Source organism: Apodemus sylvaticus, chromosome 13 (genome assembly GCF_947179515.1).
Source record: "Apodemus sylvaticus chromosome 13, mApoSyl1.1, whole genome shotgun sequence".
In the NCBI taxonomy this organism is placed as follows: domain Eukaryota; kingdom Metazoa; phylum Chordata; class Mammalia; order Rodentia; family Muridae; genus Apodemus; species Apodemus sylvaticus.
The window spans coordinates 70,144,900-70,171,369 of NC_067484.1; the positions used below are offsets into that span (position 1 = coordinate 70,144,900).

Here is a 26,470-nt window from a genome sequence, read left to right on the forward strand (position 1 = left end):
CTAGGAGTTTGAGGCAAGCCTGGTCTATAGAGAGTTACACGGCAGCAAGGCTACCTAGTGAGACTATGATTATCCACCACAAACAAAGAACAGAACTGTGGGTCTGCAGCAGTCAGACTTGTAAGTTCACACCTCTGACTTAAACCTGATTCAGATACAAGGCTTTGAACCCAGGCCTCTGTTCTTCCCCAAACCATCTCTGAGTACTTTCTTGGACTGGCACACAGGGTCCCTGACTAGAGAGAGGTGTGCTTTCAACTGGAGAGAGAGATGCAGAGCCTGCCACGCTGTTAAAGACTCTTTAAGATATTGGCACCTCCCCTGAGCTAGGTTCTTTCTGCAAAGGCAGCAGCAGATGCCCAGGAATGTCCTTCCTCGTTTTGTGACTTCAGCATATGACCTTTGAGCTCTTTGCTGACATGTTATATGGGACCCTTGGACCACAGCTAACACAGACATAGGCTCTCTTCTGTATGCCCATATACTCCTCGTGGACACCCTCTGAGTGTGTCCTGTGTTGTCCTACTGAGAGTAGGCAAAATGGTCTGTGGATAGAATGGAGACTGCGAACTCTGCTCTGGGTGCCCCTGGATCTTGAACTAACTGCTTCCCAGAGAAATGCTCTCTAAGCAGACACCCGCCTGAGACTATAGCTGGCATCCCTGCTTAGCCTCTCTGTCCTGATGGGTTTCATCTCGGCCAGGCAGCAAAAACTAGCTCGGAGACACTGGAGTCAAGGAGCCAAAGGGGATAAACTGTGTCAAAAGACTAAAGCTAGGCTCTGGAGGCTTAAGGTCTGTGCTGTGGCTCTGTCCCTGCCTCCCCTCACCGTGAACTTTGAACTAGCCCTTTCCCTGCACAGGGCATCCGTTTCCTATTTGTAAAATAGCAAATGCCCAAAGACTGTTTTGTCAGGTGTGAGTGCCCACCTAAGTATATACTCTGTGGGCATCTTTGGTGACCAAGGGGACGGGAACACAGTGTCACCTAGAACCGGAGTTACAGGAAATTGTAAGCTGCCAGGTATGTGCTGGGAACCAAACCTCGGTCCACTGCAAGAACAGCTATTACTCTTCTTAATTACCGAGCCATCTTTCTAGGCCTGGAGACAGCTTCTTGATCTCACACCAAACTGCAGGACTCCTGCTCCTGGGCTCAAAGGGGAAAAAGACAGATTAAAAAAAAAAAAGTTTGGGAAAGACACTCCTCATCCAGCTACCCAGAGTGGCCTGCTGGGAAGCCAGAGCTAGTCACAGGGTTTGCAGGAGATGAAGCCTCTAAGCAAACCACTGATGGAGTTTGGCTTACTGAGGGTGCCCTCTAGCTCTGGTTGCCTACGGGTTCCTGACAGCAAGCCAGGCACTGTGCTCAACATTTCTCTTGTACTTCATCTGGGTTGTAGCTGTTTTGAAACAGTCTCCCCTGACGCTGAAGCTATCCGCCTGCCTCTGCTTCCCAAGGGCTGGGATAAAAGCCACGCGCCACCACACCCAGGCCTTGTAGCTTATTACTGGACTCTCTCTACACTCTTTTAACTAAAAGATGTGAAACTATCTGCCTACCTAAGGTCACCAGGTCAGTAGGTGACAAGGTCACAGTTTGGACCCAGATGCCAGGGCCTGGCTTTGTAACCCTGGCTTAGGAGAAGGCACCCCCCAAGGGTCTTTCTGGTGGCTTTCATGCTCTAGGGACATCATATCAAGCACTACTGCGGAAGAGTCTGCAACCGTAGCCCAAGCCCAGGGAAAGACAGGGAAAGGGGCTCCTGGTGGGCCGGCCGGGCCTGGCGGGGCAAGAGCTCCGGGCATTCCGGCAGCCTCCGCAGGAAGCAGAATGGGGACGGAAACCGGCTCTTGCTGCCTCCCCCAGAATCCTGTGGGCAGCCCAGCCAGGCTGCACAGAGGCCTTCTTTGTGCCTGCCCCAACCCGCCACCCGGCTGGCCCAGGGTTTTGAGTTTCCTGGGGGGGGGGGGGGGTGTCCAGCCACCACTAAGCCTCCAGCTTCTCCCCCTCCCAGTAACAACCACAGCAGTCCACAGCTGGAGGAGGAAGTGAGTGGATGGCTGTGGCTGCCCCGAGACTCTAGGGGATCTGCAACAGGCCCACATCCCAATCCCCCATATTTACATACCCTAACCAGAAAACTGTGGCACCTACGCCGTCATGACCCACCCACCTGGAACCACGCCCACCCTACTCCACCAGGATGCTCCTGGGCCAGGTGGCTGGGGCAGCACAGCTGCCAGACCACCCTTTCCCACACACTAGACACAGGGCACACCAAGATGCCACTTCCCAGCAATTCAGGGGATAAAAGCCCCTTTGGGTGTGTAACTAAGAAGGGTACGTGGAGAAGGGAGCATGAAGCAGACTGTGTCCTGAGGGGCGGGCCCACGTATCTACCAGGGGAAGCACCTCAGACATTTAAGCTTGGAGCCTGCATCGGGTAGGCTGTGGGTATGGCCAGGCGCAGGTTAAGTGCAAGGCGCCAACCTTTGTGGACGAGAGCGCTATTATACACACGGTGCAGCACCAACCCAGGTGGGCGCATTTGGAGTATAAGCTCCCGGTGTGCAGGGTGGAGGGGCGTACTTCCATCGCTCAGGGCGCACACAGTCATCAGTGTGGTTTGCAAGTAGAGCATTAACTATGGTGGTGGCGGAATGTCTGCAGGTCCTTCTGCTCTGTGTGTTAACCTGCCTGAGCTATGAGACGGCAGTGTGTGTGCCCTGTGAGCCCTGGCGGGGCCCGAGTGTCACGGGGATGCTGCAGTTGGGAACTGATGCCAGCTGCTAGGGCCCTCATGGAAACAGGAAGCTGCCCACAGGTGTGCCTGCGGGGCGGGGCGGTGCGGTGGGGGCGGGGCTGCCCCAGGTTCAGTTTGTCCCTCTGAGAAACCAATTCAAGGTTTGAGCTGACAATCCCAACCCCTAACGAGGCACCTGTCTGCTGTTCAAGGTCTAACAGCTCCTCTGGTCAGCATCTAGCTGCCTGACTGGCAGCCTGGCCTTAGCGTGGTAAAACTGGCAAACAAAAGCCCCTAGACCGCAGGCCCTCCCTGCAGAGGCGTGGGGGAGGCAGGCAAGGCGCAGGAGACTGAAGGGGAGGGAGGGAAGGAGGGAGGGAGGTGTCGTCGCAACCCCGGAACACAAAAATAATGAGGCGAGAGGGGCCATGGGGCCAAGCTGGCTGGTTCCGGAGTCGCTATCTGACCTTGACAGATGCCACAGCTGGGCGCCTGGAGAGGAGCTGCAGCCACCCGCTGCCTCTGTGCTCCAGCCTGCCGCCCCCCCCCCCCCCCACTACCCCAGGCCAGGGTCGATTGAGGCTCTTACCGGCCAGCACGAGAAAGAAGAAAGACCTGGGAGTGGAGGTGACTGGGAGGGGATCCAGTCACGGGGCCACCTGAGGGTACCCCAGCCCTCAGGTGTGCCCGCATGTGAGCAGCATGGACTTGGCCATTGTGCTGCACCTTGGCTGTGTGTCTGAGCGTGGAAGTGAAGCAAAGTCCAAGTCTGACAGGGACAAAGACAGTACTTGTATGCATATGTCCCCTGGGGTCGTACAAGCAGACGGGTGGGCTAAGGTCCCTGCACTGCTGTGGACATATTCCCGGGGATGGGCACCAATCACCCCCCTACCCTCTTCCACAGACACAGCCGGCCAGTGCACGCGAGGTTGGAACTAGGGCTAGAGTGGGAGACAAAGAGAAGCACGGCCGCCCCCCCCCCTGTGACTTTCTAGACCACAGTCCCTCACTGAAGCAGTTGTGTCCCTCAGCGTGCAGTGATGGGTATATAGCTGGGGACTGCCCCTTGGGGGGTTGGCAGCGAGGGGCTGGGGTGTGAGCTGCAGCAGGGGACGCTGGGCTAGGGGTGGATTAGCAATTCCGAGCACTGGCTGCATAATTAAAAAATCATTACGGCAGGCAGGCGGGCAGAGCTGAGTGTGAGCTCACGCTTGGAGCAGGCGGGGACACAGCCACAGCGCTCCCCCTCAAAGTGCTTCCCCGAGGAAAAATCCCACCTGCTAATATAATTATGGAAAAACACAAGCACGGAAATTCTGTTTCAGCAAACAGTGTGCCTGAGTGCCCAGGGCTTGCATGGCCCCAGCACAGCTAACAGGACTTTAAGGCTGGCACCTCTGATTCACTGCGGTGAGGCAGCCCTGCTGGGTACAGATTCTGACCTCCACCTGCTGGAATCCCCAAATGCAAGAATCTGCATACGGTCATCTCTGTCAGCCATGGCAAAGCTGATGGGCACTGGGTGGTCCTGCTCACCAATGCAACACTCCAGAAACTCAACAGCCAGCCTCTCCCCTGTCCCCCGCTTGCCTTTCAGTCTCTGCCCTGCCCTTCAGCTGGCTGGGTGGACCCCAGGCTCCAAGGACGCAAGGCACCCTGGGCTTGTCCGGGTTAAGCCAGGCGGGCAGCCACTCAGCCTGGGAAAGGCAGCCAGCTTTGGGGCACATGCCCCAGAAGGGCAGGCTGAGCGGCCATCACCTCGGGCCTGGAGCGGGCAGCGCAGGAGGGAGCCCGGTCTAATTAGTCGGCCTGGGAGGACGGGGCGGGCGCCAGGCGGCTGCCCAGGGCAGCGCAGGCACGTCCGTCCGAGAGCGGCCAGGAGGTGGTGGCGCCCGGAGACGCACCGAGACGCAGCGGGCAGGAAGCCTGGGACGGAGGGCTGGGGCCAAGGAGGCTCGGCCGCGAGCAGGGCTGCCGCCCCTCACTCCTCCGTGCCACCAGGCGCGGCAATTAGAGGCTTTCAAAGTTTGTCCTTAATTGGTTTCATTTTTGCCTCATAAATGATTCATGGCCCCAGAGGTCTGGGAGGCGGAGGGAGTGGCAGGGGAAATTTGGGGAGGCTCTTGCCTGGGGCCAGTCCCTCTACCTGAGCCTGGGAGAGAACTCTGAACCCACTGCAGTGGAGGGAGTGGGGGACGCACTTGGCGGGTGGGACCCAGTAGCAAAATTTAAAAACACCCAGGCCATCTCTTTGGAGTTTTAATTAGGAGCTGCAACGTGTCTTCGGTGGACGAGGCTCAGACTCTGAGTCTAGGCACAGTCATAGCAGCTGCTGGGACCCGGGAAGCATGAATAACGCCAAGATAACAACCTACAGCATCAATGGTAATAACCATGAACACTTAAGAACGCTTTTAACTGGAACCCGGCAGAGACTCTTTTAACCACTCACTGCCCCAACACCACAGGGCGGAGAACTACTGAAGATCACTGTTTTCAAAGAAACTGAAGCCCAGTGAGATTAAGACCCGCCTTCTGAGCCCCCCCCCCCCATGCTAGAAGCCCTCACTCCCAAAGCTCTCAGGGCTCAAGTGACCTTGTCCTTGCAGGGCCTTGGCTTACCTGTAAAATGGGACCAGAGATGCCCAAAGTCCCTAAAGGAGTGATAACTCCATGCCAAGCCCAACACTGAGAGATGCCATGGACACCACCCTCTGGGAGCTCCTGGTCTCGGGGACGGGGACGGACACACACACACACACACACACACACGTAACAAGCTAACATAGTGAGGTATATGGTGAGGATCTCCTTCCTGTTAGCCCACGGGATGCTCAGGGAAGGAGATGTGGTCCACTTAACCCAAGCCCTAGGTCAGACAGATCGCCAAGAAACCTAGAACTACAAGTTACATTACACGGATACTGAGATGCAAACCTGAGATGCAAACCACTACTAAATACACTGTTTTGTTTTTTTTTCAAATGCAAACCTGGGAGCTGCTAGCTTGCCTCTGCCTCCCAAGCACTGGGATTAAAGCGCTATACATGATGTGTCTAACATTTTTAAATACTGTGTGTGTGTGTGTGCATACACGCGCACACGCAGGGCGCGTTGAGCCCAAACGGTTTGGATCTCTTGGAACTGGGCTTATCTACTGGTGACGGTTAGCTACCAGGTGTGGGCCCTGAGAATTGAACCCAGGCCCTCTAGAAGAACAGCAAAGGTGCCTACAACTGAGCCACCTCTCCATACTAAATTCACAGTAGGGCCTGTTAGGCCTCTAGAAATTCTAGAGATGAAGGAGTACACCGTAGACTGGCTGCCCAAGGCCCAGGCCTGCTAGCTAGGCGCTTGGTCTTGACTGGATGCCTCACAGACATCTCCTCTTGTGCAGTGCACACCAGCTCTTCCTCTAAAGCCTGGGGCAGCACAGCCCCAGAGCAGATGCCCCACCATTGGTCAGGCAGGGAGGCAATGCAGGTTGGTTACAGCTGCCCAGACCCTTGGGGAAGATAAGGGGCTTGCCCAAGACTGACTGCATTTTGGGGTTCACAGGTTTAAAAGTCTATGGAGCCCATGTCCCGTATCCCAGTGATGGGTTGGGACAATGAGTATCCTCATCTCTCCCATGCCTGGAAATGTTTCTGCCCCAGCCCTGATCACTCTTTAAAACCAAGAGTACCCACGTTTCCTCAGACATCGGAACTCAGTCCAACTGAAGCATGCGGCCAATGGCCTCACAGGAGACCTGAAGTTGGACAGAGATTTCTATCACAGGGCATGTACAGGGCTCCCAGCCCTGTCTTGTTCAGCTAGGTCTTTTGACAAGACGCTGGGGTGGTAGGAGAGTAAAATGGCGCCGGGGTGACAGGCTGGAGGGGGTGACCATGACCCGTGGATGGCTCACCCTCACTGAGGACACTAAGTTGGCTCACCCTCACTGAGGACACTAAATGTCCGCAGGATTCCAGTGCTGAGCTTGTTCTCTGGGAGGAAGACTACGCTATTCTCCACCCCACCTTGACGGAGTGCTAACTTAACAACCTGGGTGCCCAATGGGGCAACCATGTCCCTCTCGGAGGAAGTAGACACTCAAAAGATCTGTTCTTTGAAGAACTGGACATTTGCGACACTGAGAGCATACTATGGAAGTCGACAGAGGCCACTCACATACAGGCCAGTGGCCAGTTCTCAGGCCCCCAAGCCATCCTCAGTAGACCTAGCCCAGGTCTACTGCCCACTGCCCAGGTACCCACCATGGGCCAAGTCACAAGTGCCCCTCTGCTCCCAACTACCTGTCCCAGAGCTGTAGAGTGGGGGTCACTGGGGCCCCTCTTCCCAGCTTGCCCAGGAAGCGGCACGTCTTCAGTGGGTCAGGACTGACGTCAGCAAGGCCAGCCGGGCGTGGAGCCTGCCACCTCCGGAACCGCCAATTAATTAACTTTTTTCAAATTAATTTCCCAAGCAAAATTCCATAATTACATCTGTCTCCATCAGCCTCCTAGCTGGGCAAGCAAGAGGATGACCCCACATTGAGGTGGAGCACGGTGAGGGATGACTATTACAACCTGGGAGCTGAAAAGGACACAGGAGGTTTGGTTTCTTTATAACTGGGAGTTTGCCTAGTGTCCTTAGGGAAACCGTTTTGAGGAAGGATGAACTAAGACCTGAGAGCCCCTCAGCCCAGAAGGGAGGGGTTCTCAGAGATATCTGTCCTTCTGAGCTCATCCTGCTGCTGCAGTTGGTACCCCACCAATACACACACCCCAGTGCCCCCAAACATAGCAGGTCTTGGCCGGGTAGCAGCACAGGCTCCGTGAGGCTGAGAACGCGGCTGCGGTCTAATTTCCCAAAGGGGCTGAGATTAATTAGCTCACACACAGGCGCAGAGAGGGAGAGGGGAGAGTGGGAGCAGGGGCGGGTGGCGTCAGGCGAGGAACTGCCTGGCGCTCCCCGCCACCCGACCCAACCGGCAGGCAGGCAGGCGGGCGGCCTTGACAGCCTGGGTGCTCTGAAGGTCAGTGGCCAAGCCGGCTGAGTTAGCAGACTGGCACCATCTCTTTCCCAGAATCCTCATGATCAAGGCTGGAAGGACAGAAACCAGGAGGCCTAGCTTGGGGGAGGGGCTGACTGTTACTGTCATCGGTGGAAGCCGAGCTAGGTGCTGTGCACACATCTTGTTTCATCTTCATAGCAGCCCAAAGACAAAGCAGCACAGCTCTCCCACCTTACAGATAAGGATGTTGAGGCCCAGACAAGGGCAGTAACCGGCCAAGGTCACTCAAGCTTTTATAAAGGTTGGTCGGTCCCCATGTCTCCATGATAGCACAGGGCATATGAGAGGATCTTCTGCTTCCAAATGGGCAAGAGTCAGCCGGGACTCTGACCAAAGAGAGGAAGTGACCAACCTGCAGCCAAGTCACCCTAACTGGAGAAGCTTTGGTGGATCACCAGTGGTCACACGCAACCGGGGACTCTGCCTGGTTAAGCGGCAAACTGACCAGGTGATGGGGGACAGGGGCGTGTTCTCATAACAGCCGCTGTGTACCCAAAAGGAAATGGTTGCTTAAGGAACCTCCCAACCCCTCTCTGAGGAAGTTTCTCAGAGAAAAGAGAGGCAGCAATTCCGAACTGGGAGAGGTGAAAGACCCTGAAGAGGTGTCTAGGTGGTTGGAGCCCTGGTGCCGCAATTCCTCAGCGCTTGCCACAGCCTTGTGGGGGCTAACGCTCCTTAGGCCCAAAGGACCAGCAGTCATCAGCAACCATTACTCACTCACTACCTGTGACTCTGCAAGTGGGGAAGCACACCTCCCTTGGGAGGCAGAGGTTCAGGTGGCGTAAGGTCCTGCCCCTGTTGTGGCGAGGAGATCTAGTCCAGGGGATCCCAGACAGGCGGGTGAAGCTCACTGCTCAGCTCAAAGCCTTGTGTGGACCACAGTAAGCAAAGACCCCAACTCACTGGGTTACGCAGCCCACAGACCTGAAGCTCTCCAACAGGGCTAGCTTATTATTCTTACAGTCATGGCTTGCGCAGGCCAAGGATACTGGATGCCCAAGGCCCGAGTTTCTCTGTGAGCTGCCAACGCCCTTGTTCTCCCTTGTCCTGCTTCTTCCATCCCCATACATACAGTCCCTGCTCTCGACCCTGCAGACCCCAGGAGATGAGTGTGGGTTTGAGTCTGAAGGTTACTTAGGAAGGCAGAGCCAGCTGGACAGGGCCGTGCCTCTTCTAACCACAGAAGAACCCACCTACACTTACGGGCACCCCTTTTCCATGCCCACCCTGTGTTGGCACTGCTATGTCAGTAGCTCTGGAATGATTATGGCTGGCTCTTTCCGTCCAGGATGTGAGGCGGCAATGTCCTCTATTCTGAATCTCACCGGTTTGAGCCCCTGGTCTCCCGCCACTCAGTCAAGCTTCCTCAGTTCTGCATCTATCTGAGAACAGCTCCGGATAGGCCAAGCCCATGACAATCTAATCAAGGGGAAGCCCCAAGCTTCTTGAGGATGCTGCCCCCAGAAAACAATAATCTAGCTTTGGTAGAGCAGACAGGGGCTCGGTGGTGGCCCCTGCAGGACTTAATGGGGGTTAAACCCAGGCTTGCACATGTTGGGCATGAGCCCTGCTGGCGAGCACACCTCCACCCCGCCCCCCACCCCGCCCTCGTCACTTACTTTCAGTAGTGTGGCTATAATACCAAGACAGCACTTGGCTCATTTTATAGACAAAAATAATGACAGAAAACCTGGCAGGGGGCTGTGGTGGCGCCCATCTTTGATCCTGGTACCTGGGAGGCAGAAGCAGGCAGATCTCTTTGAGTTCGGGGCCAGCCTGGTCTACCTACTGGAGTTCCAGTCAGCCAAGAATACACACACACACACACACACACACACACACACACAGTGAGACTTTGCCTTAACAAAAAACAAAACAAAATAAAACGAAACTTGGGCATGACACAGCAGGTAATAGACAAAATCAGGGTCCCCAGCTCAGAGGGAAGTCTAGCTTTCTAAATGTCTCAGTCTTTCTGGAACTCTCTCCTGCTCTCCTCTGTGTACGACAATCGGGGGGAAGGAGAGCCGGCTGCACCCCAAATGATCTATAATAGAGGTGCTGGACAGTGGCGTCAACACATGTCCTGATTACAAGGCCATGCCCACCCAGCTCAATTCTCTCACTTCTTGTATGGCAAACAGTATGTCTCCGTTCTGTGTGGGAGGGCAGGCAGGCCCTGGTCCCAGTGGAGCTAGGGCTTAGACACCACTGCAGGCACCCTGCCAACCTCGCAGCCCAGGCCCGCAGCCCAGGCCCTCTCGTCAGACCAGCGCCATGCAGACTAAGAGGTGTGGCCAAATCCCAAGTCTCAGGGTGCTAGCGGGAGGGGACAAGGGGACAGAGAAAAGTGAATGCCAGGCTGAGCTGAGGGGGACAGAGTCCTTGGACACAGCTCGCTTTCACGGAGGTGTCCTTCCTTCCTCCCCAGCCCAACCCCCGATGCTCCCATCTCTCACAGACCCCACCTGGAATGGAAAGAGAGAGCTGGCCACTTCTGGGAAGATGGATTTTCCAAGAAGGCACTCCTCCACCACCCTCCCCTCCTCCCGGTCTGTCCGCCTCTTTCCCTTGCCTACCCTTGAGTATATACTCTGCTTGAGCTAGAGTTCCCTAACCGGCAACTGGCTCCCCAAAAGGGACCAACAGTATCTTAATGGCAGGGAAAGCACTCCCCGACTCCCACCTCAAAACCAGCCGGAGGAGAGGCCTCTTTTGTGTAAGCCTCAACAGAGATAAGCAGTCTGACCCCTTGAGCCTTGTATATACTCAAGTGGTCGCAACAGGCCCTGCTGCGTTGGTGCTCCAGCCAGGCCTAACACTGCAGCCTCAGAAAGGTGCGAACCATGGCCTGCAGATCAGTGCTCGAGCCTGGCCAGGAAGGCATACATGCAAGGTCTGTGAGGGTGAGTGTGGCTTCCCACCTATGCCCGACGGAGCCTGGGCGTGCCCAATTGCTGACTGCGCACCAGCATGTGCATGCGCCAGGACCAGGTGTTTCTGAGGTCCCCACACAGACGTGCCTAAGGCTGGAGCATGCGGGCAGTGGGCTCTGCGGAAGCATGTGGAATTAGGTGTGCTGAAGCCGGGTAGATCCTCTATGTCCCTGGCTGTGTTGAGAGTGGGACTGCATCGAGTGTGCGCTCTGCCTGCTGCCAGGGATGGGGTGACTCACGTCTCCTGAGCTAATCTCGCCACCCGCCCGCCCAGCTCACCCTGCTCTGCTGGGCTCATGGCCGCCAGCGCGAGAGGTGGGGAGGAGGCGCGGGCAGACGCTCGGCGGGGAGGCTGGCTTGATAAATAACCTGCTGCTTCCCCAGGCCTCTGTGAAAGGGAGGCTGCATCAGCAAGGAGCAGAAGAGGGAGGCTAGAAAGGCGTCCTTGGCCCCCCCGGGCTCTCACTGCCCTGGCCCCCACGGCCCAGTCTCCGGCTGCGGTTCCTGTTTCATAGAAACCTGATCTGTGAAAAGCCTATCGGGTCATCTTGCCTGTCCCGGCGACCCAGCAAGCTGCCCCTCAGGGAACAAGCCCACAGCCCGGCTGCCCAGGCAGTGGGTGGGTGGGTGGTAGGATATTTCTGTCCAGACTAAATGCAGCTTGAGGCCTCTGTCTGTGCACCAACAGCTGCTCCCAGAGGCCTCGGCTACGCAGTGATGACTAAATTTAGCCCCACCCTACCCCCCCAGCAAACCCCAAAGCTCACCTCTTCATGCTGGCTCCTCATGGGGAGAGAGGGAGGATGGATGGTCTACTGTGTCACCTTGGGCCAGTGAATGCCTCTCTGGGTCTTAGTTGTGGGGGAAAAAAAATCAAGTATTATTCAGGTCTGGGCTCTGTCCTGCTTAGCAGGATTTATTAAGGATATTCCACAAAAGCAACTAAGTTGGGGTCTTCGCCTAGTGATTACAAAAGCTGAGAGGTTCCTTTCCCACAGTCTCAACTTTAGCCTATAAAGACGACTTCCTTCATTCTGCCTTTTTCTTGCTCAGACTGGGCAATACCAAGCTTCTCCAATCTACCAAACCTGGAGACAAGTTGTGCCAGGCTGGAAGTGTGTGTGTGTGTGTGTGTGCATGTAACAGCTGCTATTTCCTGGCAGCTACAGTCAAGTAGGGCCAGAATTCCTGTCTGGACCTAACTCTTAACAGGAGACTCTTCCAGCTTTGGACCCTGGAGAGGATCAGTACCATTGCTAAGCCCACACTACTATGGTACAGCCAGGGGGTGGGGGGGTGGGGGGGGTCAGTCATCTCCACAGGGTTCAGCAGGCCAGGAGGCAGCCACAGCTCCCCTCCTGCCCACCCGCTGCTTCCCCCAGCCCCACATGCACCGAATTCCCCACGTGCCTGTCTGTCTCTGACAGCTCGTGCAAAATACTTGGCTGAGCAGGCGCCCGCTGTTCTGAGCCCTGCTGTGCCTCCTCCCCATCTTCCCAGGGGGTTCTGTAGACATAGCCAGGGATGGGAAGGGACCAGAGCCTGGAGCCTGGTGGACAGTTTGGGGAAAGAAAGGGCCAGAGAGACCAGTTTCAATTCACACAACGCTATCCCCAGTTCCTGGCCCCGGGCATGGGGGGCAGGGGAGGCCACTGTGGGCGAGGCAGTCTTGCCTGGGGGCAGCTGCCTACATCCTTTCTGCTCTCTCACCCTCTCAGGAGGCCTTGCCAGGGGTTCCCCATTCTCCTGGGCAAATGAAACCACACCTGCCACTCTGCTCCCCTGGCTCCCCCCCCCCCCCAGGTAGTAACCCAGGACAGAGCTGAGGGCATCAGAAGGCTTCGGGATCTGGATGAGGGCCCAACCCCTCCTGGCAGTCATAGCGCCCTTCACAGAGCACGAAGGGGTGCGTTCCAGCTCTCCTGCAGTGAGGGGCACACCCACCCAGCTGCCAGGCTAAGATGACTCCGTGTAGGCCTGAGGGGGGCCAAGTCTGCTCCTTACCGCTTCCTGTCCAGCCTGTTAGGTCTTCCCAGGAGAGCAGCTGGGATTTTCCTTTGACCACTGCCTAGCTGCCAAGCTCTTCTGAATCACCCCTGTGACCCAATCAGATCCCCCCACCCCATCTCTGCAGCCAAGGAGTCCCCTCTCCTTGGGAGATGTGCCACTTGGTTTGAGTCCCCAGTCCAGATCCAGCTGTGGACACTGACTTGTGGGATAACATGTTCCATTTTACAGATGGGCACACTGAGGTCGCCAAGGAGGCCCTGGAAAGGAGGGGCAGGCTTCCTAGCCTGTCTCATCTTGAATCTGATTGGTTCTCTTTCTTACCTACCCCATAAGCCTCAGGAATCCAACCACCCTTTACCCAGACTAAGGGGGAGAAGAGAGGATTCAGTGGCTGGCGAAGGCCAGTGTCCCAGGCTCTTCAAGTCCGGTCTGTCAGTCTCCACAGCCTAGCAGTGGTCCCGGGAAGATTTCTAGCCTTACTGCTGCAGTGAGCCCCACACTGTGGGACAAAGCCTCCTCTCCCCATTGCACAGATGGGGTTGCTGAGGACCCCAGGAGAGAGGAGCTGCAGGCAGCCATGAGTCAGAGGGGGAGCTGGGAAGCCGCCCGGCCCTGCCTGCTGTCGCTGGAAGCAACAGCCTGCGTTTCCTCCTCACACTGGTGCCTCGGGAAGCGTGGGCAGCAGGCGGCAGGCTGCCACAGGACCCCTCCTGCGTCTACAGGCCGGCCACAGCCCCTTGCTGCCTGACTGGGCCCAGAGCCCACTCTCTCCACGTAGAACTGGCCTTTCAGTCCCTGGAATAGGTTCATGTCCCTTGAGGTCTCCTGGCTCTGCGACCTCAGGAGAGCCCCCACTCCCCCGTGTTCTCTAGCATCAAACAAGGAGACTGAAGCGTGGCCTCGCGTGTTTCCTCCCCACAGAAAAAAACCTACTCTTTGGTGACTCTAGAGTCCCAACGTGACAAGAATGCCAACTTAAAACATCTTTTCACTGCAAACAGTCTATAATTCTAGACTCCTGTCACTAAAATTCTAGACTGCCCAAATCCTGCAGCTCTGGGAAGGGGCTGCTGTGCCCACCCACATCCATCTCCAAGCAATCTCTCACCAAAACTTTCGGCGGGAGAGGGGCTGGGTTTCTTCTATTAGGGTCAACAGGAAATGACTTAAAGCTGGGGTCTACGATGGGCTGGGGGGAGGAACCAGTCTAACCCCAGGGGACAGGCCACCTCCTCCTGGCACTCAGGGCCACTAACTGCACAGATGTCAGGAAATGAGCTTGTGTTAGAACAAGAGTTGGTAGCTGGGGGGGTTGTGAGCCTGTGCGAGCCCACATCAGGTCAGCACTGGTCTCCCTGCTTCTCAGGTTCCAAGCCAAGCTCTTGGCTTTATCTTCCTGTCTTCACCACCCACTGCTTCCTGCTTCCCACCACAGTCCCTTCACCTCCCAGGCCCCAGTCTAGGCCAGCTGGTAGCCAGCCAAAAACCCCTCCAAATTGGAGCCCAGTTGACAGATAGAAACACTGAGGTCCACCAGTTTCTGCCCGGCACGTTGTTGGTCGTCGGCCACATCTCAGTCCTGGCTGCTCAGCACTTCATTCCCACCATGCATCACGGAGCCAGGAGGTGCCCACATACCGGCCCGTCTGCCCCCCACGCCCCAGTGTACTTGTACCTTGAGAAAGTTCACTCACCCTGCCAGCTCATTCATTCATTTACCAGACTAGCCAAGCAGCCTTCTTCCCTGCCTCACATCAGGACCAAGCTGGGATGATGGCGTCGGGGTGGAGAAGAGGATGCAAGCCCATGTTTGGTAAACATTCAGGCAGAGTGGAAGGTGCAAAAAAAGAAAAAAAAAAATTCACACACTGACCCACTCCAGCTGTCCTTAGGGTCCTCAGGGCCTGCTATGGGTCTGCCAGGACCCGACCTCACTGGCTTCATTTGTATACAGCTAGGCACAAACAACACCCAACTCCCAAGCCTACGGTTGGTGGGGATTCACAGCGGAGAGAGGGCAGAAAGATGTCGGCATAGTAGCATCACTTAGGGGCTCAGGGTGGGCTGGGCTTTCTCACATCCATTTGAAGGCAGAACCTGATGACAGCAATGGCTAATATCTTTCCAAGACTTACACGGTGCCAGGCACTGGGGTACACAATTTAGCCACTGCCATGTCCCATTTGCAAGGCTGGCATGGAGCGGGCTCAAAACCCTTGTAAGTATTTGATGAATGAGGGAGTTAACGACAGGAAGTACGTACAGCACCGGCTTGAAGGAAGCACAATCTAGTGGTGCCTGTAACTAAGCAGGTCTCATCGCTCGTGTGTGTGTGTGTGTGTGTGTGTACCCACTCAGATGCGTGCACATGGGGCCTGGGTGAGGGCACTGAGGGATACAGTTACTCTGGCTCTGACCGTTCCTCACTCACCCCTGCCCACGATCTGGGCAGAGCTGAGTATGTATGCCCAGGCCAAGCACAGGCACTAAACCCAATGAGCGGCATGGAGTGATGTTTTGCATAGTTCTGACCAGGAGACTACGGGCCTAGGTTAGGCCCCTGGGTGGGAGACAGGGTGGTTGTTAGGTACCAGGCCGCCAGTACCCCCATGGCAGGCTCATTCCAGCATGGCAAACAAGCATTCCTGCTGGCAGGCCAGGAGAGCCTGAGGAGGTCAGAGGAGGTCAGAGGCAAAGAAGGGATTGGTTTCCCCCCCCCCAAAGCCATGTGGGGTTTGCCAGACAGGACAGAGTAAGCCCAAGGCTCCCCAGGGGCCACTGGGCAGGCCTGGCTCTGCCCTGTTGAGCCCAGCAGCTGGAGGGGAATAAATACAGCGCAGCGCAGGGCGTCCCAGCCGCATTCCTGGGAGGCCGGCAGGGCTGCCTGCCCACTGCTCTAAGCAGAGCGGGGCAGCCAGGCCTAGGGCTGCCACTGCCCTCTTCCCAAACAAACAGAAAAATAAATAAAACCAGCTCTCACGCCAGCCAGCCAGCCAGCCAGCCAGCCAGCCAGACCGGCCGGAGGAGGGGGCAGGAAGGGGCGGAGGGCGCAAGGACAGGCAGGCAGACCAGTTGCCACGGTTTCTGTTCCACTGGGAAGGGGAACCCAACAAAAGAGGAAAATGGAGGAGAAGCGATGAGACAGTCAGAGATGTCAGGGAAAGATCAGATAGGGGTGTATGTGTGTGTGTGTGTGTGTGTGACAGAGACCAACTAGTGGAGTGTGTGTGTGTCTGAGAGACCAGTAGAGGGGTGTGTGTGTGTGTGTATGTGAGAGAGAGAGAGAGAGAGAGAGAGAGAGAGAGAGAGAGAGACCATGGTGGTGTGTGTGTGTGTGTGTGTGTGTGTGTGTGCGCGCGCGCGCGCGCGCGCGCGAGACAGACTAGTGGAGGTGTAGAGGAGGAGGAGGGTCAAGAAAGACAACAGGGGCAGTCACAGTGCTAGAAGGTAGAGACAGCCTCTGGGTCAGTAACTCAGTGACAGAGATTGGGGGGTGAGGGGACAGACAAAGGGGGCCCTGTGGGCTGGGGCAGGGGGTCGACTTGAAGGACTATGAAATATTAAAGAGCCCAGGCCAGCGAGTGACAGAGGTCACAGAATTCAGAAGACTAGCCAGTAAGCGACAGGGGAGCCTGAGGCTGAGAGCAGCCCCCACCTCTGTCACCGTCTGGCTGACACAGGACGTGCAGAGGGCGGGCGGGGCCATGGGGACTGTCGATAGGAAGAACTTTACAGTTCCCTCTCCCCTCAGGCTGAGCTGGGCACAGCCAGCCTTCCAGAGCTTCTAGCCACCCCAGTATTAAAGCCAGGAGGCCTGTCAGCTCAGTGGCTGTCATGGGTGCCTCCTGGGGAATGGGGGTGAGGTTGGACTCCCCTTCCCAGAAAAAAGAAAACAAAAAACAAAAAACCAAACCAACCAACCAACCAAACAAACAAACAAACAAACGAACAACAACAACAAAAAAAACCCAGCGGAGTTACCACTTTTCAGTGACCAGCAGTGGGAGGGAAGGCTGTGCCTCACAGCTCCGCTGAGCCAGCAGGCCATTCCCCGGCCCCATTACCAGCCCCATGACCTTGGCCAGCCCCTTGCCCTCTGTGTCTGTGTAGCTCTATCCACAGCAGGCCTAAAAGGAGAGAGCAAATATCATGTGGGAAGCCGTGGGGCTAACTGAGCACCCTCCGTCCTGCACACTGTCCTGTCCGCCCACTTTGCAGATGGGGAAGATACAGTCCAGTGCAGCAGTCACACGCACGTACCTGGTTCTTAGAGATGGATAGCTTTCCCCCCCAGCCCCACCCCAACTCACTGCAGACAGTTCTTAACACTATAAATGCCAACTTCTAAGCCTCCAATCCCAGCAGAGGCAGGCAGACTCAGCGAGCTTGAGGCCAGCCTGGCCTACATAGTAACCTCCAGGACAGCCAAGGCTAGGTAGAGAGGCCCTGTCCTAAGACCCCCCCCCCAAACACACACACAAAGGCCAACTTCTGTTGATTGCTGAGTGGGCACATCTAGGCCACTTCTCAGGCTTCATCATAAATCTAAAACTGGTTCTCATGAGGTAGTGTGCCACTTACTGACCCATCTCAGGGATAAGGAAACAGGTTGGTAGAGATAAAACTTGTCATACAGTCAGCCATAGAGTGGTCAGGATTCACAACCAGAGCTGATGGAGTCCCGCATGTGCATTTGCCTGTGTTGAGTCCAGGGATGGTTCCCAGGGGGCGTCAGCAGAAGGCCTCGGTGGGCCCAAAGGCCCCTGAAAGAATTATGGCTGGCTGGGAAAAGATATCAGAAAAAGGTAAAAACGGAGGCGACTGCTGAAGTGCTGGACATGCCTCCAAGTCCCTGTCCTTGGGAAGGCAGAGATGGAAAGGTCTTTGCAAGTGTAAGGCTGGCCCTGAGTCACACGGGAAGCCCCCAACTGCTGTGCCAGGGAAGTTGTACCTGCTGCGAGAGCGCAGTCTACGGAGGCCATGGACAAGGTTTAGCCTAGGAACCTGGCTAAAAGGACCTGCCTATCCCGCACGTAGCCCTGGACCAGCTAAAAGAGATCCTGTTTTTCTGGACAGAGGGATTCTGTAGTTGGCTCAAAAGGGCTAGTGGAGCCCTGTCTTGCTGGTCCCCAGGGTTCTGACTTCAGCTCCAGGGTTAGAGTACTAGGAACTGATCACCCTCCCAGATTCCCTAGTGCTAGTAGAGAAGGGACGCTGAGATTGCCCACTGCCCCCAATCCCTGCAGACCCAGAGGGAGGCCAGCATCAACAGGCAGGAAATGAAGAAGAATTTGCAATCTAATTGACCTGGAGGGGGATTAGCCCGCAGAATGCAATTACAGAGGCTGGAGCTGGTCCAGGGGCAGGCAGTGACACCCCAAGATGTGGCCTTGTCCAGGTGACTGGGCCCGGCTAGTCTCAAAACCAGAAGGATTCAACTAGAGGAGAGGAAATAACGTAAGCAAGGCTTGAGGCTAGACCACTCTCCCTTAGAAGACTGTCCAGAGTCCCAGCTCTGTGGGATGCCTAGCAGCAAGTAGTTTTACTGGGACTCGCTCCCTGTCCCCTGGAGAATCCAGGACAAGCCATGGGCTGTCACAGGTTCTGCTCATGCATAGACATGTGACTGTGCTCTCAGGTAAGGCGCACACACTGATGTTCACCTGAGCAGGGGCATACCCCAACCTGCAGACACACTGCTGTGGACCTCTGCTGCCACCGGCAAAGGGGAGAAACATAAGAAACACCCATGACCTTAAAACTCCTTTATTCTTATAATCACAGGCTGTCATCGCTCTGGATATGTGCTGTCACCCCAGCCCCAGCCTGTCTCCCGCCCGCGGCGTCAAAGACACCCAGAGGCAGGCAGGCCAGGAGGCTGCCCAGTTACTACTGCTGGGGGAGGGGGTCCAGCTGAGTGTTAAAGGGTTTGAGTCTTCACAAACAGGGAGGAAGGGACTCAGAAAGTCAGAATGGCGAACAGATTTTAGAAAGAGACAAGAGACACAAAGCCACTAGCCATTGACAACTGCCCACCCAGCTCAAACATGCACACCTCCAGGTTTACTGAAATACTCACAATCCAGACATAAACCCCCCCTCTACACACACACACACACACACACACACACACACCAGATACATGCTAGGAGCCAAGATGGTAGGGCACATCTTTAATTCCAGATTTTGGGAGGCAGAGGCAGACCCGTATTTGTGAGTTCAAAGCTAACCTGGTTTAGTAAGTTCCAGGCCAGCCAGGGCTATACAGTATGACCCTGTCTCAAAACAAACACATACAAATCACAAACCCTACGAAATTCCAAGTACTGGAAACATACAGTATATCTTATATAGGGACATGGCCAACCAACGGACAATTTCAGACTTAAGTGCACGAGGTGTATATATAGTATTATGATATGTAATATATATAATGCAGATACATAGCCATTCATTTATAAAAAACCATATATCTTAGACTCCCACATCTTCAGACTTGCACATTCTAAACACACAGACTTCAACGCAAGAGATATAACCATCCAGGTTGTCACAGCAATCAGCAGACCTAGTGCCACACAACCCCATCTTTGCCAGCTGATTTTGGGGGCAGATGAAGGGTTGCAGCTTCCTGGGTCTCTGAGGGGGCAGCTCTTTCTCACTACCAGCAGCCTGGGAAGGTGGGCTCAGCACTGAGGAGACCAGACAGAGCACGGGGGAAGTAAGAGAATGTAGAAAAAAACTTTAGTGGGATATTCTTGTTGGGCAGTAGCGCGTGAGTAACGGGGGAGGCTTTTTTGTGGTCTGGTGAGTTCCAGCTATGAGTGAAAGTTTAACTATTAATACACTTAATCAAGGAGACTACCTACACACACACACACACACACAGCTCTAGAACAGCAGGGGTAAGGGGTTAGAGGCTAGAAGATCCTCCACTCTCCTGCACCTCCAGACTGGAGGCAGGAAGTGCTCACCAGAAGGTCAGGGTGCTTGGTACCCACCCACCAGAGGCTGAATAAACGGGTTACCTAAAATGACAGCAGGTAAACCCGCTCCATCCGTGACCGCTGAAGGCAAATGCTGGGACTAAATGATTATCACATCCCACAGAGTTAAGCGCAGGACCAGGTCCATCCCAAGGTTCAAGTATATTCCTCCATTTTTTCGACCTCACCGCGGACACTACCGCGGAATTCAGCCGGCTTTAGCTCTCTCTCTTCTTGGGAAGAAGCACTGCGTGCCCCCATGAGTAACTATGTGGGGACCTCAAGAAGGTAGAGCTTAACCTAAGAGACAAGCACGCCCCCACATTCACATGAGCCTCAATTTCACACTTGCCAACCGGGGATCAGAAAAGAAACAACAAAACTGAAGGGTCACCATGGGGGAGTCCTTGGGCTCATAAGGCTGTGTGTGTGTGTGGGGGGGGGTGGCTGGCGCCCTGGACTCAGAGCCCTCCCCTTCCCCCACGCAGCCCAGCTCAGCCCAGCCTGGTGGACATTCCAGGCCTCACGTGATAAAGGGGAGGCCACTGGCCCTCCGGTAAGTCAACAGGAGAGATCGGAGGCCCAGGCCAGGGTCACCTGCTGAGCTAAGAAACCGGCCCAAACGCACACATAAATAAGGCACTAACGAGCCAGCCAGCCGGCCAGCCAAGGGCCTAGCTTCTGCAGAGGACCCTCTGCTGCAACTTGGAAGGGGTGGGGGAAGACGACTCAAGCTTAGCTGGGGGCTTCCCCTAGAGAATCCAGCTCCTGCCAGCCAGGATGGAGGGGAGGTACCTACAGAGCTACCAGGACTGACTAGTAACCCAGAGGCCAACCTCCCTCAGCTGTTCCCACCCCTCCCCCGGGCAAAAAAAAAAAAAAAAAAAAAAAAACAACGCGCACACAAACTGTCACCCCTCCCTCCTCCCTAAGGAGGACAATTTCCGTTCTGAGGGGGGGCCGACAGCTGCAGAGCGCGCCGCTACCAGTCCCCCCCCAACAAGCTCCAGCTTGACTCTCATCTAAGGAACTGCTAAATCAACACCATGCAGTTACAGTCGAAGTAGGTGAGGACAGTCTCCTCGTACTTCTCATAAAGGAGATGGGAAGGGTTTCCCGTCTCAAGGCAACGTAGTCTTTCCGAAGAGGGTCAGGTCAAGCTTAGGCCAATAGGCGCCCCCTACCCATCTCATTTGAACACTCTCCGCCAGTAGGACCGTATACCCGAACCCCCCGAATGGGGGCAACTGAGGTGGCGCTGGGCGTTCAAACCGCGCTCCAAACAAGTCCGCAGCGACTGCGCTGGCAGCCCCCGCCAGGCGGCCCCAGCGGAAAACTTGAAAGGGACTCTGTTTGCCGGCGGCCCTGGGGCGGCTCCGGCGGGGGCGGGGGCGAGGGCCAGCGATCACACGCCCCCTTCCCTAGTGCTTCCTGGGCAAACCCGCGCGGCGGGGGAGGGGGTGGGAAGGGGACGCACTACAAAACCAAGGGCTCCAAACAGCAAGGGGGCACAAGGAAAGGCGAGGATCAAGGGCCTTAATCCGCATCTCGTTTCGGGTCCTCCCATCTGGATGACCAACTCTCAGACCACCCAGGGTCCCAGGGAGCATAGTAGGGTGCGGCTGCCAAACCTTCACTCCCCCCCCCTACTTTTCAGGAGACTAGGGGAGCAAGTCTTTCCAGATGAGTCACTACAAAACCCCCCAAATCTAATGGTACCTCCTTGCAACCCATGGCACCAACCCAACTCTACGCACCCCGTACGATTCCCCAGGGGGAAAAAAGGAAATTTTGCTAGCTCTTTCCGGTGCGCCCCAGCACTTGTGACAGGTTCCCTATTTTAAAAACGGGGTCCCTGACTTTTGGTCCAATCTATTCATAAACAAAGCAAGGCGCACCCCGCGCTCCCCGCCGGAAAACAGCCTATTCCGGGCGAGGACAACTTCCCCCAGTAAGAAAATTAACACATTCCTCTCGTGGCGGTTCAGCCCCGGCTCCAGGGATGAGAAAGGGAGGGGGCTCGGGCGGGACTTCGAGGGTAAATTCGGGGCCAGAGCAGCGTGGCAGAAGCCTGGGATGCCCGCCCCCTGCAGACCTGCAGCTGAGGAACACCCCCCCCTTCTGCGTCCCCGGCTTTGCACGCAGCTGGGCACTTGCGGAGAGGCAGTCTGAGACTCCCCAAGGCCGTAAAGGACAGACAGAGGCCGCCTAGCCGGCAGAGGTGGAGGTGATATACTTTGACGGAAAAAAAAAAAAAGGTCAAACTTGATCAGCCCGCCAGGCACCCTGCAGGCAGCGGGGGCGAGCAGCCCACAGGGAAAAACAGAAGTAGCCGCCGCCTCTTCCAAGTCTAAGGGAAGGCAAGGCCACGCGTGGTCCGAAGCGCTCGGGGCAGTTACGATCGTCCCTGAACACAGGGCAGCGACCGGGGTCTGATGCGGGAGTGTGCGCCGCAGAACTGCAAGCAGCCGCCCCCGCAGGCGCAGCACCCGCCTAGCACTGCGAGGTGAGGACCCCCGGCGCCCGCAAGCTACAATGATTGGGAAGGAAGCGTCCCCCGCAGGGAGAGGCCCAGCCCCGCTCCTCCGCTCCCAGCCCGCCGTCCTCGACCCTAAAACCCCTCTTTTTGTCTGAACTCAGTGATCTGCGACCGAGCATACTGCGGCTTGGGAAGGCTTCGATATAGGAGCGGCCACCGAGCGATCACCGGAGCTAAGACTCCCAGGCCCCACGGCTTAGGCTGCGGGCGTCCCCCGCCCCTCCCAAACACCGACCCCTCCTTCCCCATCCCTGGCTCTCCGCACCTGAACTTCGGGGGAACCCGCTCCGCCAAACTTTCCGCGGACTTGCGGCGAACTCCGGCCCCGGCCGCGCACGGAGCCCCGGGGGAGGAGAGGGAGGGAGGCGGGGAAGGGGAGGGGGCTGGCCTCCCGGGGGGCGGGGGAGGGCCCGACACCTACCGGCTCCGCGAGTCGTCCGAGCCGCCACGGTCGCCGCGAGGCCGAGGGGGAGGGGCGGGGCGGGGAGCTGCGCTCCGCTCTGGGCACCGCCGCGGTGCGCTCCGCTCCAGTCGCCCGCCGCGCCCGGGGCCAGAGCCGGAGTCGCGCCGCCGCGGCTGGCCCGAGGCGGGGAGGGGGGGGAGCCTGCAGCACCTGCCCCTCCTCCCCCTCCCCGCGGCCCAAATTAAAAAACAACAAAAAGCAACTAATCACCCCGGAGCGCAGCGCCTCGCGGCGCGGCGAGCGAAGGACTCGGCGTGCGGCGCCCGGACTCAGCAGGCGGCGCGCATGGCTAGGCGCAGGTTGGGACGCGGGGCCGGGCTGTCGGGGGTGAGGCTCTCCTCTTCTGGCTCTGCTCGGACGCCTGCTCTCGCCGCCGCCTCTACATCCCAGCTCAGGCTCCGCCGCCTCTGCCGCCGCGCCGCGCGCCCGCCCGGGCAGGAGCTCCGAACGCTGCCCGGGGGCTGCCGGCAAAACCCGGACCGGACTAGCAGCTCCCTCACCCCCCCTCTCCACCTCGGATTCCCTCCCTCCTCCGCGGCCTCCCTCCCAGATCAGCTTTGGCCACTTGGACGCCGCAGGCTCTGAAGCTGGAGTCGCAGCCGCTGCGCCTCAAGATCCCCGCGTCCTGGCGAGGTCCTCCCAGGCTGAGCTCCCCCGCGCGTCAAGCTTCAGCTTTTTTCCATGCAACTTTACAAATACATAACTAAATAAATAAATACCACACAACCCCTTTGTAAGAGATGCCTGGGCTTGGAGACGCACCTTCCGTAGAAAATCTGCAGACCTTCTCGCTGCTCAACTGTGCAGCGGGGCAACAAGCTACAGGGATTTAGAAGGAAGCTTTGGCTGCCCAACTCACCCCCCCCAACCCCCGCCCCACTGCTCAGGTGCTGCTTGGTCTGCCAGACTCGCAGTTCAAAGGCCGTACCCTTCCCAAAAACACTTTCCTGCATTCATTACACACTAATTCCAACAGAAGAAAAGGAGGCAGAGTCCTGTTCCCATTTCACAGATGAAGAAACGAATCAGAAAGAGGACATTTTGGGTTTTTTTTTTTTTTTTTTAGGAGGCAGGTTCCTACCCAACTACAATCCTGGGGCAAAACACGTCCACTGGTACCCCAGAGCTGTGGCCTACGAACTGAAAGCCTTTAATAGTACCTGGAACCAAGAAACATTCAGTAGATAACTAAGAACGAAATCTCATCTCAACCCTGTGCCTGGTGGGAACACAGCAGATTTGAGACAGCATCTGTGCCTCTGCCCTCCCTTATCTGCCAGCTTATCCTACCTACATCTGATGTCTTCTCAGAGAACCTTAGAATGAACCCTGGACTCCTAGGGTCCTGGAGTGATAGTTATGCAGTCCTTTTTGTTTTTGTTTTTTCGAGACAGGGTTTCTCTGTATAGCCCTGGCTGTCCTGGAACTCACTCTGTAGACCAGGCTGGCCTCGAACTCAGAAATCTGCCTGTCTCTGCCTCCCAAGTGCTGGGATTAACTTGGGATTCGAACTGGAAGTCAGGGCTCCAGTAGTCAGACCTTCAAAGCCAGAGAAAACACAGCCTCTAGACCCGTGTGGAAGGAGCAGTGAGGTGGGGAAGGGGGGTCATCAGCTTGGTGCTAGGTATTACCTTACCGTCTAGTATCAACTGGAGTCCAGATCACAGAGAGTTAACTGCAGTGACCTGGTGCTGCCAGCCACAGACTCTGGCTTCTATGGGAGAAGTGAAATCGCCTTCCACAGCTGCTTCCTCTCGGTTTGTGGGTCTCCCTAAAGCCACCCCCAAGCCATGTGTGTATGGACTTATGGGCTATTAGGAGTGGGGTGGTGGTATGTGAAGGACAGAGCCCACCTGTTTGTGTTATCTGTCTCCCACAGTGACATCTCAGACCACAAGGTGACTCCTCCCAGCTCTGGGAACACCCCCTAGCGATTCCTATCTACTGTCCAAGAATGGTCTCCAGGAGGAAGTGTTTAGCTCCCCTTAACCTTTAGCTGGTTTCTTTAGAGTCACCCCAAATAAGACAGCTAAGTAAAAAGGTGCTTGCAATACAAACAGGTCTGTGTGTCTTCTTCTTGTGATAGGGCCTCACAATGTAGTCCTGGCTGGTCTGAAACTCACTACACAGACCAGGCTGGCCATGACATCAGAGAGATCCACCTGCCTCTGCTTCCTAAGTGCTGGGACTAAAGGTGTATGTGACCATGCCCTGTATGGAAACAGTCCTAAGACAGTGGACATACTGTGCTATTCTAACCCTCAAACTGCTTAAGAGATTCTGGTTCTCACCTTGCCAGGTGCTATTTGGCATAGACCATACAAGAAGAAGGGAGGCAGAATCATGGATCCTGAGTGTTCTAGGATGTTCCAGCCCTTCCTCCTCCTCACTTACTGTACCTGGGGAAGCTGGGACACTGACAGTGAAGAGGGCCTATTCCCTGGGGGCAAGCAGCAAGCATGAGGTCCTGACCCAGGACATAAAAGGACCTGTCTATCCTTGAAGCCTAGAGCCAGTACGGAATCAAGCCCTGCACATGGGGAAAAGCTGGGAGGTCTCAGCTCACGCCATAAAGAAAGGTGCTTTCCCTGCAGTAGGAAGACTCGACTTTGATTCCCCGAACCCAGGCTTGTAAACCCAACATCGAAGAGGCAGAGACAGAAGACTCCCAAGCCAGCCATCCTAATTAGGGAGCTCCAGTGAGAGGCCTTAACTCCAAGAAGGTGGACGTATCTCCTGACTCCTGGGGTTTCCCTCTAGTTCACACTGCAGGCACTATTTGGCGCAGGAAGTTGCTATTAAGCATTTTTCTTTGAGACTCCCTACCTCGCAGCAAACAAACTCAAGAAGCCCAAGGCTAAGGGGTCTGCAGCGGAGGAGGGAGCCAGGTGTCCCAGTTGGCTGGACTTCCTCAGGGAGGAAAGGTGCTGTGTGTGCCTGGCCTCCTTTGAGCTCAGCGTCTTCCCAGTTTATATCTCACAACCAGGAGGTCCAGATCCTCACCTGTCCACTTTACTCGGGAGCCAGAGAGAATATTGTTTCCATGGAAAATACAATATGAACAGGGACTGTCATAAGCAAATCGTCTATGGGCAACACTATCCTGTGAGTGTGAGCATAAGCAGAGAATGTGGGGGCGGGGTGGGGCGGGGCAGGAAAGACCACTCACTCTGAAGAGGGAGGGAAGCCACCTTGGCTCCACCCCTCAAGAATATTTTTGTTTACATTGTTTATTGAAATTTCTAATGAGTTTTCAACCAACCAATCAGCCTTCAAGCCTCCAGCACCTGTGTGAGGGACAGCCTCCCACCCCAACACCCACCTGACCTGCCTTCCAGAGGGGAATGTAGCAGTCTAGGACCCTAGATTACTGTGTCGCTGTCCACCCTCATCCCTCCCTGCATCTGTGACTCTCTCCTTTCCCTCACTCTTTTCCTCCTCGCAGACCTCCCACCCTCTTGAATTCCAGTCTGAAGCTCTTGCCTATCACCCACCCCCATATCATCCCATTTCTCAGATGAAGAGACTGAATGGTTGGTGTCAAAGTTGTTCTCTAAGCCCGAGTTTCACTGTCCCGGGGCTTCTTGCATAGAGCCTCACTGTGAGGTTCGTAAGCTTTATATCCTGAATATGGCTACAGTAGCACCCTACAGGCATAGGATGGGCTGCAGTCCAGGACTTTACGTGGACTGCCTTCTGTGCATAAGGGTTGATTCAAGCTTACCATA

General features: G+C 56.0%; 1 protein-coding gene across 6 annotated transcripts in view; it reads right to left on the reverse strand.

Annotated features, from left to right (window-relative positions):
- Cxxc5 (CXXC finger protein 5) overlaps nucleotides 1–23,038 on the reverse strand; it is a 31,261-nt gene extending 8,223 nt beyond the window's left edge. Inside the window, exons 1-2 of one of the 6 annotated variants that reach the window (XM_052155271.1) lie at nucleotides 22,701–22,765; nucleotides 11,512–11,595 (exon numbers count right to left, since the gene is read on the reverse strand). The gene's annotated coding sequence lies outside the window, so the exon portion shown is untranslated. Of the gene's footprint in view, nucleotides 1–11,511; nucleotides 11,596–14,448; nucleotides 14,520–22,544; nucleotides 22,627–22,700; nucleotides 22,796–22,952 lie in introns of those variants that run through there. The other 5 variants (XM_052155273.1, XM_052155276.1, XM_052155274.1 and 2 more) reach the window with 5 other exon arrangements.
- Between the last annotated feature and the right edge of the window lie 3,432 nt (nucleotides 23,039–26,470).